Source organism: Triticum dicoccoides, chromosome 1B (assembly GCF_002162155.2).
Source record: "Triticum dicoccoides isolate Atlit2015 ecotype Zavitan chromosome 1B, WEW_v2.0, whole genome shotgun sequence".
NCBI classification, from domain to species: domain Eukaryota; kingdom Viridiplantae; phylum Streptophyta; class Magnoliopsida; order Poales; family Poaceae; genus Triticum; species Triticum dicoccoides.
The window spans coordinates 195,458,005-195,474,929 of NC_041381.1; positions in this window are offsets into that span (position 1 = coordinate 195,458,005).

The window sequence follows — 16,925 nt, forward strand, 5'->3', positions numbered from 1 at the left end:
GAGAGCTGGTCAACCACTCGAGGACTCATCGTAATCTTCTCGATTGCCTCCTTATTAAACGAAGGACCATTATTCTGGTCACTTATGTAAACGCGCCATATTCGGATAAATGCGAACATACCAGGGGCTATATCGTAGACCCACCGTCAAACTCCTATGGCTAAGTGAAAGTGTTAAAGCCCTATAGTCTGATTGCCTGGTTCGCCGCACTAACACCTCCTTAACGGACCAAGACGTTGGGTCAAGTGTGATCAAGTACTTTCCCGAACACCCCCATGTTATACGCGAGGGGGCTGAAGCCGACGACTAGCAAACTTTCAGTCTATATATATATATATATATATATATATATGGCCACACAGGAGGCACCAAAACTTTTCAGGCAAAAGTATAAAAACATAGCCTTAAAACATATCATAACATTGTTTTTACAATTTCAGTACACTTCACTCGAGCATAATATCTTTCAAGCACTGACCCGCTATCAAACGGGCTCCCTCTAGGACATCTTCAAAATAATGGTCTGGCATGTTAGGGTCCTTGCCTTCAGGTGGACTCTGCACTACAATATCGGTGGCCTTCATATTCGCCCAATACATCTTGACACGGGCAAGGGCCATCCGTGCACCTTCTATGCATGTTGACCGCTTAACGGCGTCGATACGCGGCACTGCATCAACAAGTTGCCGCAGCAAACCGAAATAACTATTTGGAATTGGCTCAGTCGGCCACAGCCGGACTATGACATCCTTCATGGCAGTTCCGGACATCTTATGGAGCTCGGCCCATTAGGCCATCTGTTCATTCAACAATGGACGCTTTGGCATGTCAAATTGCAACCAAAATAGCTTTTCCGTTGCATGTCCTTCTTGTGCGTGGAAAACTGATTCGCATCGGCAACACTCTTCGGCAGGTCCAAAAAGGCGTATGGAGAACTCCAAAGTTGATTAAGCGGGGCATACTCTGGATCGCCAAACTTATTTTGCAATAAACATGTCTTACCAGCCGCCATCTCCCCAGTTTGTCGGATCTCCTCCCGAGCTGCTCTAGACTCAGACCGGGCTTCCCTCGCCTCTTGTAAGGCCTTGTCAGGATCGGCCGGTTTGGCTTTATTATCTCTCTCAAGAACTTGGCATCGGCTAGTGGCATCCTTCAGCTCAACTGCCATAGTAGATATTCTCTCTTCGCACTGACGCCGAGCAGTCTGCTCGGCCTTTAATTCGACAGCTACCTTTTCGGCAGCCGCATTACTCATCCTGGCTTGTTCCTTGGCCCAGGCAAGTTCAGCCCGAAGGGTCTCAACTGCGGTGGCACTATCTACAGTTATGCATATACAAATTCTCAGTGTCACGCTCAGTTCATAATACTAGCATGTACTGAGTGCCCCAAAGAAATACCTTGCGCCTCGTCGAGCCGCCTGTTAATAAGCGTGATGTCATCATCCGCCACATCAACTTTCTGCTTCAGATGTGCTACCTCTGTAGCTTGGGCAGTTGCCACGGATGTAACAGCATATGTTTCAATTAGTTAGAACATTTCATGGGCATATATTTTTGATCCTCTGATCGCCTCCCTTTAGATGCCAACCAGAGACTCAGGGGCTACTATCTATACACATGTGCAATTTGCATTTATAACATTACACTACGTACCTCGAAACTTCTTAGTAGGCTTGTAAAAGCTTCATTCAATCTGCTTTCCGCGGACCGAACTCTTTCAACCACCATACCCCTCAAGGTACGATGTTCCTATGAGACGAACACATGTTGCAACATGTCCATAAATGTGTCTGGCGCCTCCGGATCTGGAACAGGTTGCGTCGTCGCTCGGAACTTCGATAGTCTGGGACTTTCGTCACTGGTCCCCGTGGGGGCCGCACACCCCGGACCCTGGGCGGCCAAAGTGTTAGCTTCGGGCCCGGTCTTCACTACCCCTCGTGCCACTCGTTGATCGGGAAAGATCCTCCGGGATGACACCTCGGCGTCGTCTGCCTTATCAGGCAAGGAGATCTGTGGAGGCGTCTCGCTCTCCATCATCTCCGGAAGAAAATCCCCCGAAGAGGAGGACTGTAGAGCAGGGCTGCGTACCGGACTGCAAACATGTATTTTAAGATGTTACCCTTACAGCCAGGAAAGAACGAGATATGTTTAAAACACCCTGGTTCACTTACGATTCGGCTAAGGTCCTATCTTTACGGAGTGACTGCGTGTCAGCGTCACCCCTTGACTGGGATATCTTCCCTCGCTTAGAAGCTTCTCTCTTCAAGTCTTCGGAGGTGGTCCGCTTCTTGCCATGAGGAGAAGGGATGTCAGTTTGACCTTCCCTTCCACCTCCGGAAGTGGAAGTTCCAATCTCCGCGGACAGATTGCCTGGTGTGCCCCCAGAATGAAGGCCACCTTGGGCCTCTCTGCTCTCCTCCTTTTCTTTCCCCGCCAGCACTTGATATGGTGCCGAAGCCAGCATCCTTGATAACACCGGATCGGCAGAGTCTTCGGGAAGTGGAGCCGAACACCTAATTCTCTCCGCCTTCTTTATCCAGCCCTAGCCGAGTAGAGTTTTATCAGTACAACATTATGAGGAATTTGACTAAACTGTGTTCGGGAGTTAAGTGCTTACCAAGGTATCTAGATGATTGCAGTCAAGACCGATGTCTTCTGTAGTATCCGGCCACTATTTTCGTGCGCAGAAGAATAATTCCCACATCCCTCTGAGCATTGTGCCAGAGAAGTGTTGAAGGGTCTGTGGACCTTCCGGATTGAACTCCCACATGCGGAGAGGACGTAGCTGGCACGGTAGGATCTGGCGGACTAGCATTACTTGGATTGTGTTGGTAAGACCGGTGTCCTTTTCAATGAGGCTCCGAATGCGACTTTGCAATGTCTGCACTTCATCAACAGATACACAGTCCAGCCCCTTATTAACCCATGATGCAAGCTGTAACGGAGGGCCAGATCGAAACACAGGTGTAGCTGCCTACTTTTTACCACGGGGTTCAGTGATGTAAAACCACTCCCTTTGCCATAGGTCAGGAGATTCTGTGAAGGATCCCTTTGGCCAAGGAGAGTTGCTAAGTTTGCTTATTGAAGCACCTCCACACTCCGCTTGTTTCCCGTCGGTTACCTTCAGCTTCACGTTAAAGGTCTTAAGCCATAAGCCGAAGTGTGGGGAAATACGGAGAAAGGCCTCGCACATGATGATAAGCGCCGAGATGTGAAGGAAGGAGTCTGGAGCTAGATCGTGAAAATCTAGCCCATAATAAAACATGAGCCCTTGAATGAAGGGATGATGAGCAAACCCAAGCCCTCGGAGGAAGTGAGAGATGAACACGACCCTCTCATTGGATGTGGGAGTAGGAATAACCTGCCCTTGAGCAGGAAGCCTGTGGAGGATTTCCATAGTCAAGTTTCTTGCCTCCCTGAGCTTCGAGATATCCTCCTCTATGACAGAAGAGGCCATCCACCGGCCTTGAAGGCTGGGTCCGAACATGGCTGGAAGCTCGAAGTGACTGGATTGACCCTTGGGTGTTGGAACTTAAGGAGGGAGGTAGAGGAAAGGATTGGCGTGGAAAGAAAAGGATAGGTCTTAGCCCCTTTGTAAAGGTGATGAATATCAAATGTCTCCTCTGCGGCCTTAAAACATGCCTATTCCCAAGGAATCATGCCAACAGAACGGTTGGATTATCCACGCCCGTGTTGATGAAAATCCCGCAATAAGGGGACACGATCTCTCCTTTGACAAGACGTGCCAAGAAAATGATTCAAAATAATGGACGGGTGATGATGTAATGTCATGCTACCAAAATTGTCAGCATATTGGGCTCGTGGAATATTATACTGTCTATGGTGGTATGACTAGAGGGATGTCTATCTAAGTGGTAGTTCTTAAGTAATTTGATTAATTGAACTTAAATTTATCATGAACTTAGTCTAGATAGTATTTGCAAATTATGTTGTAGTTCAATAGCTTGAATTGTAGCTCCCCTATTTTTTGATATGTTCCTAGCAAAAGCTAAGTTGAAAGATGATAGTAGCAACGATGCGGACCGGGTCCGTGATCTGAGGATTATCCTCATTGCTGCACAGAAGAATTGTGTCCTTGAGGCACCGCTAGGTGACAGACCTATTACAGGAGCAGATGCAGACATTACGAGCATTTGGAAAGCTCGATATGATGACTAATTGATAGTTTAGTGCATCATGCTTTACGGCTTACAAACGGGGCTTGAAAGGCATTTTAAACGCCACGAAACATATGAGATGTTCCAAGAGCTGAAATTGATATTTCAGACTCACGCCCGTGTTGAGAGGTATGAGGCCTCTGACAATTCTTTGCCTACAAGATGGAGGAGAATTGCTCAGGTAGTGAGCATGTGCTCAGAATGTCTGGATGTCGGTGTCAAAACCGGCAGATCTTGGGTAGAGGGGCCCAAGCTGTGCGTCTATGGATCAATGGTAACAAGGGACAATGAGACACAATGTTTACCCAGGTTCAGGCCCTCTTAAAGGAGGTAAAACCCTACGTCCTGCTTGATTGTATTCGATGAGTATAGGGGTTACAAGAGTTGATCTACCTCGAGATTGTAATGGCTAAACCCTAGCTATCTAGCCTATGAATATTCTGATAGTCTCTACGGACTAAACCCTCCGGTTTATATAGACAACGGAAGGGCCTAGGGTTGTACAGAGTCGGTCTACAAGGGAATGAAATAGCTCATCCAGACACCAGTCTTGTCATCCACACATATAGGAGTCCTACCTGGAAATGGGGGATGGTCTTCTGCTTTTATCTTCATGGCCCATCAGCCCGGCCCATATCGAATAGGCCGGATGCCCTAGGCCCCCCTAGTCCAGGAGTCCCTCAGTAGCCCCTGAACCAGTCTTCGATGACGATGTGTTCGGCATGCAGAGTTCTTAGACATTTCAAGGTGGGTTCCTTATCCTGAACATTTTAGGTTAACTTCCCGTACAGTGGAACTGTGTCCAGCTCTGCATAATCAATACAACCCTTAGCCACGAAGGCAAGATGTTAAAACAGGAACATTATCTTTTACTGACAACTTTTTTCGGCGAAGCGTCACACTCGATCCTTTCATATTTCGAACCGTTTTCACACCTCCCATTTCGCACTTCGAGGCTTAGCCTCCATTGGCACGTCTTGTCAAAACAAAGATCGTGCCCACCCATTACGACATTCTCATCAATGTGATTTGTATAACCTAACCGCACCTTATGCATGCTTTCCTCGGAAATAGGCGACTTTTATGGCTCGAGGGGGGGCGGTTGGTATTTTTATCGTCTATAAGAGGACAAAGATTTCTCCTTTCTTCCCCACGCCTTCCTCCAACTTCTACCCTCCAACCTCTAAGCTCCAGCGCCCAAAAAAGACTCCGATCTTTCCCACTGCCACCACCCTCCTCAGCCATGGCCGTGCCGGCTCCAAGGGCAAGTGGGAGGCCTCCTCCATCACTGAAAAGGACGTCAAGGATCTCCGGAGCATGGGCTATCTGTTCCAGGATATTGCGCACATGCTCCCCAATAAGGACCAGGTCGTCCCCACTCCGGGGCCCGGCGAGAGGGTCGTGTTCATCCCCCATTTCCTTAGAGGGCTAGGGTTTCCCCTCCACACCTTCGTGCGAGACCTTATGTTCTACTACGGGCTAGATTTCCACGATCTAGCCCCAAATTCCTTCCTCCACATATCGGTGTTCATCGTCGTGTGTGAGGCTCCGCTCTGCATCTCGCCACACTTCGGCTTATGGGTCAAGATTTTCAAGTTGAAGCCAAAGGTGGTAGACGGATAGCACGCGGACTGCGGCGGGGCCATGGTAAGCAAGATGCCCAACGCCACATGGCCCAAAGAGGCATTCATCGAGACTGTCAAGGTGTGGCAGTGATAAACCACAAGTATAGGGGATCGCAACAGTTTTCGAGGGTAGAGTATTCAACCCAAATTTATTGATTCGACACAAGGGGAGCCAAAGAATATTCACAAGTATTAACAGTTGAGTTGTCAATTCAACCACACCTGGATAACTTAGTATCTGTAGAAAAGTATTTAGTAGCAAAGTAGTATGATAGTAATGGTAATAGTGGCAAAAGTAACGATAGCAGTTTTGTAGTGATTGTAACAGTAGCAACGGAAAAGTAAATAAGCGAAGCATAATATGTGAAAAGCTCGTAGGCATTGGATCAGTGATGGAGAATTATGTCGGATGTGATTCCTCATGTAATAGGTATAACATAGGGTGACACAGAACTAGCTCCAGTTCATCAATGTAATGTAGGCATGTATTCTGAATATAGTCATACGTGCTTATGGAAAGGAACTTGCATGACATCTTTTGTCCTACCCTCCCGTGGCAGCGGGGTCCTAGTGTAAACTAAGGGTTATTTAGGCCTCCTTTTAATAGAGAACCGAACCAAAGCATTAGCACATAGTGAATACATGAACTCCTAAAAACTACGGTCATCACCGAGAAGTATCCCGATTATTGTCACTTCAGGGTTGTCGGATCATAACACATAATAGGTGACTATAGACTTGCAAGATAGGATCAAGAACTCACATATATTCATGAAAACATAATAGGTTCAGATCTGAAATCATGGCACTCGGGCCCTAGTGACAAGCATTAAGCATAGCAAAGTCATAACAACATCACTCTCAGAACATAGTGGATACTAGGGATCAAACCCTAGCAAAACTAACTTGATTACATGGTAAAACTCATCCAACCCATCACCGTCGAGCAAGCCTATGATGGAATTACTCACGCACGGCAGTGAGCATCATGAAATTGGTGATGGACGATGGTTGATGATGACAACGGCAATGAACCCCCCTCTCCGGACCCCCGAACGGACTCTAGATCAGCCCTGCCGAGAGAGATTAGGGCTTGGCAGCGGCTCCATATCGTAAAACGCGATGAAACTTTCTCTCTAATTTTTTTCTCTGCGAAACGGAATATATACAGTTGGAGTTGAGGTCGGTGGAGCATCAGGGGGGCCACGAGACTGGGGGGCGCGCCAGGGGGAGGGGGCGTGCCCCCACCCTCGTGGACAGGGTGTGGGCCCCTGGCCTTGATTCTTTCGCCAGTATTTTTTATATTTTCCAAAAGTTATCTCCATGGATTTTCAGGTCATTCCAAGAACTTTTGTTTTCTGCACAATAAACAACACCATGGCAGTTTTGCTGAAAACAGCGTTAGTCCGGGTTAGTTTCATTCAAATCATGCAAGTTAGAGTCCAAAATAAAGGGAAAAAGTGTTTGGAAAAGTAGATACATTGGAGACGTATCAACTCCCCCAAGCTTAAACCTTTGCTTGTCCTCAAGAAATTCAGTTGATAAACTAAAAGTGATAAAGAAAAACTTTTACAAACTCTATTTGCTCTTGTTGTTGTAAATGTGTAAAGCCACCATTCAAGTTTTCAGCAAAGATTATGAACTAACCATAATCACAATAACACTTAAGTCTCATATTTACTCATATCAATGGCATAATCAACTAGTGAGCAATAATGATAAATCTCGGATGACAACACTTTGTCAAAACAATCATAATATGATATAACAAGATGGTATCTCGCTAGCCCTTACTAAGACCGCAAAACATAAATGCAGAGCACCTTTAAAGATCAAGGACTGACTAAACATTGTAATTCATGGTAAAAGAGATCCAGTCAAGTCATACCCAATATAAACTAATAGTAATGAATGCAAATGACAAAGTGCTCTCTAGCGGTTGCTTTTAATAAGAAGGTGATGACTCAACATAAAAGTAAATAGATAGGCCCTTCGGAGATGGAAGCAGGGATTTGAAGAGGTGCCAGAGCTCGATTTTAAAATAGAGATGAATACCATTTTGAGCGGCATACTTTCACTGTCAATGCAACAACTATGAGATCTCGATATCTTCCATGCTACATACATTATAGGCGGTTCCCAAACAGAATGGTAAAAGTTTATACTCCCCCACCACCAACAAGCATCAATCCATGGCTTGCTCGAAACAACGAGTGCCTCCAGCTAGCAACAGCCCTGGGGGAGTTTTGTTTAATTATTTCGATTTGCTTTCATCTTTTTGATCATGGGACTGGGCATCCCGATTACCAGCCATTTTCTCGTGAATGAGGAGCGGAGTCCACTCCTCTTGAGAATAACCCACCTAGCATGGAAGATACAGACAACCCTAGTTGAAACATGAGCTGCTCGAGCATACAAAACAGAATTTTATTTGAAGGTTTGGAGTTTGACACATACAAATTTACTTGAAATGGCAGGTAAATACTGCATGTAGGAAGGTATGGTGGACTCATATGGAATAACTTTTATGGAGTTTGGATGCACAAGCAGTATTCCCTCTTAATACAGGTGAAGGCTAGAAAAAGACTGGGAAGCGACCAACTGAGAGAGCGACAACAGTCATGAACATGCATTAAAATTAATTAACACTGAGTGCAAGCATGAGTAGGATATAATCCACCATGAACATAAATATCGTGAAGGCTATGTTGATTTGTTTCAACTACATGCATGAACATGTGCCAAATCAAGTCACTCGAAGCATTCAAAGGAGGATACCACCCTAGCATACCACATCACAACCATTTTAATAGCATGTTGGCACGCAAGGTAAACCATTATAAGCTCCTAGCTAATTAAGCATGGCATAAGAAACTATAATCTCTAATTGTCATTGCAAACATGTTTATTCATAATAGGCTGAATCAGGAACGATGAACTCATCATATTTACAAAAACAAGAGAGGTCGAGTTCATACCAGCTTCTCTCATCTCAATCAGTCCATCATATATCGTCATTATTGCCTTTCACTTGCACGGCCGAACGGTGTGTATAATAATAATAGTGCACGTGCATTGGACTAAGCTGGAATATACAAGCATTCAATTCAAGGGAGAAGACAAAGTAATAAGGGCTCTAGGTTAATTCAACAATCATGCATATGAGAGCCACTAAGCATTTCCATTATGGTCTTCTCCTCCCGACCCCCAGAGGAAAGAAAATAAAATAAACCTATTTACACGGGAAAGCTCCCAACAAGCAAAGGAAGAACGAGAAATCTTTTTGGGTTTTCATTTTAATTACTTCTACAAGCATGGAAAGTAGACTAACTAATTTTTTAAGGTTTATCAAACACACGAGAAGAAAGCTAGAGAAATAAATTAAACTATCATGGATAATACAATGAAAGAGTATGAACACCGACAACTAGAATAGTGTGTGAATATGATTGTAATGTCGGTGAGAAATACATACTCCCCCAAGCTTAGGCTTTTGGCCTAAGTTGGTCTATGCCCAAGGATCGCGGGTACTCTCCCCGGTGTACTGAGGAGTGTCATCTGGATACCACTGGTTGGCGATCTTCTCTGGATCCCACTGATAACAGGATGGATGATAAGGGTCTAGTGGAGGTTCCAGCTCAGGCTCTGGAGCGGATGTCTGGCCTCGGTGCGCATGCACTGCCTTTGGCAACACAAGGTAATGACCTACAGTTAAATCAAACAAAGAAGGTGCAAGCAGGGTAATAATCTCATTGTGTTTCTTATTAAATCTCAGGTTATACAGAAGCATCTTATCATCGTTGTCAACAATAAACTCATGCGCTACCATGCTCCTGTAATCTAAAAAGGTAAGAGGCAGCAGTGTCTCCTCTTTCTCATAATGCCTAATAGGTATCTCGAAATGCTTAGCAAGGCGTGCAGCATAGATACCTCCAAAGATGGGGCCCTTTGTATGGTTTAGGCTTAACCGTTTAGCAATAACGACACCCATACTAAAAGTGGTATCACCGAATAAGGCATGGAGCAGAATAATAATATTAGGAACACTGAAGTTTCCACTATTTCCACGACCAATTAAGCATCGACTAGCAAATATGGCAAAGTAGCGTAAAACAGGAAAATGTATGCTAGAGATTCTCGCACCGGAACCCTTCCTCGATTCCCCTACAGTAATAGTGTCAATAAAACCATCCACATCTTTACGATGTGGTTCATCTAAGCTGCCCTCAAAGGGTATTCTACAAGCCGCAAAAAAATTATGTAATACCATTTCCTTAGCCTCATCATATAAATGAAAAGATACCGAAGGAGGTGAATTCTTAGGATAATAATAAAAGTTTTGCACAAAAGTATTGGTAAGTAAGAGATATTGTTCAATCCGGTCATGGAGGAAGTCGGTGAGGCCCGCATTTTTAGCCAAAGAATAAAAGTCTTCAAAAATCCCGGCTGCTCTCAAGAAATTATCACATGGCCACTCACAAGGCCTTACTTCCCCTACGCGAGGAAGATTATACTTGGCCTTTTCTTTCTCCTTAGCTTGTTTATCCTTGGAGCTTGGCTAGAAGAGCCCCTCAATAATCTCCTCATCATTTTCTGAAAATTTCTGAAATTTTTAGTAACTTCAAATAAAAGTGAATCAAACTCAACAAAACTGATAGTAACTACTCCCACAAGTGCCTAGAGCATATATCATGCATTAAAATTACTTGGGACCTCATAAATTTGACATGTAAGCTCAAGAACAGGGTCACCTAGGCAGCAAAAAATTGCAATGAATAAATCACTAGAACAAAAACTAATTGGACCAATGGAGGAGTCACATACCAAGCAACAATCTCCCAAAGTAGTTTTGTGAATGGGGCTTTGAGCAAGGAGATCGAAGATCGCAGCAAAATCAACTAGAACTCGTGCTTGAGCTGGATGGGGATTTTTTTGGGAGTAAGATGGAGTGTGTGGGTGCAGGAATAAGTGGAGGGGGCCACCATGGGCCCAGGAGGCAGGGGGCGCCCAGGGGGAGTGGGCGCGCCCTGGACCCTCATGGCCAGGTGCTTGCCCCCCTGTTGTGTTCTCAGTGCCTAAAATCCTCAAATATTCCATAAAAAATCATACTAAATTTGCAGGGCATTTGGAGGACTGTTATGTTTGGGATATTTTTTTTATTGCATGGATAATTCAGAAAACAGACAAATAATACTATTTTTGCTTTATTTATTCTAAATAACAGAAAGTAAAAAGAGGGTACAGAAGGTTGTGCCTTCTAGTTTCATCCATCTCATGATCATCAAAAGGAATCCACTAATAAGGTCGATCAAGTCTTGTTAACAAACTCATTCCGAATAACATGGAACCAGGGAAATTTTGAATAACACTAGGTTACCTCAACGGGGATATGAACATACCCAATAATAAGAATATCATATTTTTTCTTGACAGTAGGGAGAGGAAATTCAAAACCTCCAATAATGATAGTTGGAATTTTTCCGATAGAATTGATACTATGAACTTGAGGTTGCTTCCTCGGAAGTGTACCGTATGCTCATTACCATTAACATGAAAAGTGACATTGCCTTTGTTGCAATCAATAATAGCCCCTGCAGTATTCAGAAAGGGTCTATCGAGGATAATCGACATACTATCATCCTCGGGAATACCAAGAATAAGAAAGTTCGTTAAGATAGTGACATTTGCAACCACAACAGGCACATCCTCACAAATACCGAGAGGTATAGCAGTTGATTTATCGGCCATTTGCAAAGATATTTCAGTAGGTGTGAACTTATTCAATTCAAGTCTACAATATAAAGAGAGAGGCATAACACTAACACCGGCTCCAAGATCACATAAAGCAGTTTTAACATAATTTCTTTTAATGGAGCATGGTATAGTTGGTACCCCTGGATCTCCTAGTTTCTTAGGTATTCCACCTTTAAAAGTATAATTAGGAAGCATGGTGGAAATTTCAGCTTCCAGTATCTTTCTTTTATTTGTAATGATATCCTTCATGTATTTAGCATAAGGGTTTACTTTAAGCATATCAGTTAAGCGCATATGTAAGAAGATAGGCCTAATCATTTCAGCAAAGCGCTCAAAATCCTCATCATCCTTTGTCTTGGATGGTTTAGGAGGAAAAGGCATGGGTTTCTGAACCCATGGTTCTCTTTCTTTACCGTGCTTCCTAGCAACAAAATCTTTTTTATCATAACATTGATTCTTTGATTGTGGGTTATCAAGATCAACAGGAGGTTCAATCTCTACTTCGTTATTATTGCTAGGTTGAGCATCAACATGAACATTATCATTAACATTATCACTAGGTTCACGTTCATCACCTGATTGTGTTTCAGCATCAGAAATAGAAATATCATTGGGATTCTCAGGTGTGTCCACAACAGGTTCATTAGAATCATGCAAAGTCCTATCATTTTTCTTTTTCTTCTTTTTAGAAGGACTAGGTGCCTCTAAATTATTTCTTTGAGAATCCTACTCGATTCTCCTAGGATGGCCTTCAGGATACAAAGGTTCCTGAGTCATTCTGCCAGTTCTAGTAGCCACTCTAACATCAAAGTCATGTTTAGTTTTTAATTCATCGAGCAAATCAATTTGAGCTTTAAGTACTTGTTCTGCTTGAGTGGTAACCATAGACGCATATTTGCTAATGAGTTTAAGTTCACCTTTAACTCTAGCCATATAATCACTCAAGCGTCCTATCATGAAAGCATTACTCTTTAATTCTCTACCAACATAAGCATTAAAACTTTCTTGCCTAGCCATAAAGTCATCAAATTCATCTAAACATTGTCTATGAAATTTAGTAGACGGGATTTCAACCTTATCATATCTATAGAGAGAATTTACCTCTACCTATGTCGGGTTATCAAGACAATGTGTATCTTCGACAGGCGGTATATTAGGACCATGTATTTCTTCAATAGGAGGTAAATTCTTAACATCTTCAGCTTTAATACCTTTTTCTTTCATTGATTTCTTTGCCTCTTGCATATCTTCAGGACTGAGAAATAGAACACCCCTCTTCTTCGAAGTTGGTTTAAGAATAGGCTCATGAGTTGGTTCAATTGGCTCAGGAATTGGCTCAGGAAGAGTCCAATTATTCTCATTAGTCAACATATTATTCAATAAAAATTCAGCTTGGTCCACTGTTCTTTCCCTGAAAACACAACCAGCACAACTATCTAAGTGGTCCTTGGAAGCATCGGTTAGTCCATTATAAAAGATATCAAGTATTTCATTTTTCTTAAGAGGATGATCAGCCAAAGCATTAAGTAATCGGAGAAGCCTCCCCCAAGCTTGTGGGAGACTCTCTTCTTTGATTTGCACAAAATTATATATTTCCCGCAATAGCTTGTTTGTTATGAGCAGGGAAATATTTAGCAGAGAAGTAATAAATCATATCGTGGGGACTATGCACACAACCAGGATCAAGAGAATTAAACCAAGTTTTAGCATCACCCTTTAATGAGAATGGAAATATCTTAAGGATATAATAATAGCGAGACTTCTCATCATTAGTAAATAGGGTGGCTATATCATTCAACTTGGTAAGATGTGCCACAACAGGTTCAGATTCATAGCCATAGAAAGGATCAGATTCAACCAAAGTAATTATCGCAGGATCGACAGAGAAATCATAATCCTTATTAGTAACAAAGATAGGTGAAGTAGAAAAAGCAGGGTCATATTTCAGTCTAGCATTCAGAGTTTTCTGTTTAAGTTTAGTAGTAATTTCTTAAGGTCAGATCTATCATTGCAAGCAAAAAGATCTCTAGCAGTTTATTCATCCATTACATAACCCTCAGGAACAACAGGTAATTCATACTTAGGGGGAGAACCTTCATCATCACTATCATCAATCATTTCATCTTCAATAATTTCATTCTCTCTAACCCTAGCAAGTCGTTCATCTAGAAATTCACCTAATGGCATAGTAGTATCAAGTATAGAAGTAGTTTCATCATAAGTATCATGCATAGCAGAAGTGGCATCATCAATAACATGAGACATATCATAATTCAAAGCAGTAGCAGGTATAGGTGTCGCAAGCTTACTCAAAACAGAAGGAGAATCTAGTGCACAGCTAGATGGCAGTTCCTTACCTCCCCTCGTAGTTGAGGGGAAAATCTTAGTTCTTTCGTCTTTCAAGTTCTTCATAGTGATCAGCGGATATAAATCCCAAGTGACTCAAAGAATAGAGCTATGCTCCCCGGCAACGGCGCCAGAAAATAGTCTTGATAACCCACAAGTATAGGGGATCGCAACAGTTTTCGAGGGTATAGTACTCAACCCAAATTTAATGATTCGACACAAGGGGAGCCAAAGAATATTCTCAAGTATTAGCAGTTGAGTTGTCAATTCAACCACACCTGGATAACTTAGTATCTGCAGCAAAATATTTAGTAGCGAAGTAGTATAATAGTAATGGTAATAGTGGCAAAAGTAACGATAGCAGTTTTGTAGTGATTGTAACAGTAGCAACAGAAAAGTAAATAAGCGAAGCACAATATGTGAAAAGCTCGTAGGCATTGGATTAGTGATGGATAATTATGTCGGATGCAATTCCTCTTGTAATAGTTATAACATAGGGTGACATAGAACTAGCTCCAGTTCATCAATGTAATGTAGGTATGTATTTCGAATATAGTCATACATGCTTATGGAAAAGAACTTGCATGACATCTTTTGTCCTACCCTCCCGTGGCAGCGGGGTCCTAGTGGAAACTAAGGGATATTAAGGCCTCCTTTTAATAGAGAACCGGACCAAAGCATTAGCACATAGTGAATACATGAACTCCTCAAACTACGGTCATCACCGATAAGTATCCCAATTATTGTCACTTTGGGGTTGTTGGATCATAACACATAATAGGTGACTATAGACTTTCAAGATAGGATCAAGAACTCACATATATTCATGAAACATAATAGGTTCAGATCTGAAATCATGGCACTCGGGCCCTAGCGACAAGCATTAAGCATAGCAAAGTCATAGCAACATCAATCTCAGAACATAGTGGATACTAGGAATCAAACCCTAACAAAACTAACTTGATTACATGGTAAATCTCATCCCATCATTGTCCAGCAAGCCTACGATGGAATTACTCACGCACGGCGGTGAGCATCATGAAATTGGTGATGGAGGATGGTTGACGATGACGACAGCGACGAATCCCCCTCTCCGGAGCCGAACGGACTCCAGATCAGCCCTTTCGAGACAGATTAGGGCTTGGCAGCGGCTCCGTATCATAAAATGCGATGAAACTTTCTCTCTAATTTTTTCTCCACGAAACGGAATATATAGAGTTGGAGTTGAGGTCGGTGGAGCATCAGGGGGCCCACGAGATAGGGGGCGTGCCTAGGGTGAGGGGGCGCGCCCCCACCCTCGTGGACAGGGTGTGGGGCCCCTGGCCTTGATTCTTTCGCCAGTATTTTTTATATTTTCCAAAAGTTATCTTCGTCGATTTTCAGGTCATTCCAAGAACTTTTGTTTTCTGCACAATAAACAACACCATGGCAATTCTGCTGAAAACAACGTCAGTCCGGGTTAGTTTCATTCAAATCATGCAAGTTAGAGTCCAAAACAAGGGCAAAAGTGTTTGGAAAAGTAGATAAGATGGAGACATATCAGGCAGCAGGAGTGGTTCTACATCACCGAACCCTGCCACGCCAACTGGTGGCATATCTGACTTCAGATCCGGACCCCCTACGAGACTCACCTCATGGACCGCCAAGGGCCTTGATTGGGGGTCCCAAACGGAGGTGAAGATGCTACAGAAATGCATCACCAACATGTTGGGTACGAACACCGGCCTCATGAACGTGGTTCAAGTGATGCTCTTCCGTCTCATCCTTTCCTTCCAACACCGGGCCTCCCCCATGTGGGAGATCAATCCAGAGGGGCCACGGACCCGGAGGCGCTTCTTCGGTACCATGCACGAAGACATATGGAAGCTGCTCTTCAAGGCCAGAAAAGCTGGCCAATGAAGACCGAGGACATCAGACTCGAGTCGAGAATCTGGTCTCAGAGGTAAGCATTAGTTTTTCTAAAGACCCATTTGTCCAATGTTTTAATTAATAGAGATTTTATCACCTGCCTTCTGCACAGGGCTGGACAACAAAGGTGGAGCGGATCGACTGTCCGACTCCGCTACTGGAAAACCCAGCCACTCCCCAGCTAATGGAGATGCTGGTCCCGGTGCCTTATCAGGCGCGGGAGCCAAGAAGAAGGGCAAGGAAGCCAAGGGCGGCCCCCACTGCAAAGGTCCTTCGGACACTGTGTCCGGAGAGACCAAAGTCCTCTCCTCCCATGAGGGAGACGAGGAAGAAGAGGGGGAGGAGGAGGTGGAAAGCGACTCCCCCCGCAAGGGGAGGAGGAAGAACAAGACTGCCTCCGAAGACCCGGAGGGGGAGGTGCCGAAAAGAGGGAAGCGGCCCTCTCAGGCAGTTCGGACTCAGAGTCCGAACACATCCCCAAGAGACCTCCCAGGGTGAAGCCCCTGGCCGAGTTGTAAGTATTAATAATCTTATTGTTCGTCTTTAGTTTGCCTGCCTCTGTTATGTGAGTTGTATTATTATTTGCCTTTTAGCCCTCCCTGTGAGGTTCTGCACACTCTCTTATCAGAGGGCAACTTCCTGCCGCCCGAGCAGGAGGAGAGCGACACACCACCGTGAGCCCCCTCGCCTATTGCCATGGAGGACATCAAACTGTCGTCCCGATGGACTTCTCCTAGCCGAGGAGGGGCGAACGAGGTCGTCGAGAAGGCGCCTGAGGTTAATACCTCGGTCGCCAAAGACCTGGGGAGGCAACCCCCATGACAACCAACGGTGGGGAGCCCCATCAATCCGGGGCCCCATTGAACACTGTTCCGGAGACCAACATGGCTTCGAGATTGGATACGCAGCCCCCTTAGAGAGAGGGGGGAGGAGCAATAGCTCCATCAGCAGCCTCTGTTAATCCGGAGGCGGCTCATACCCTGGAGGAAGCACTGCAAAGTGCTTCCATTGTGGAGGAGCACCGCACACTGATAGGTGCGGTTATGGAAAAGGTTCAGTCTGCTAAAAGAGGACTGAACAAAGCCTTCTGCAGCCTACTGACAGGCTTTGAGGTA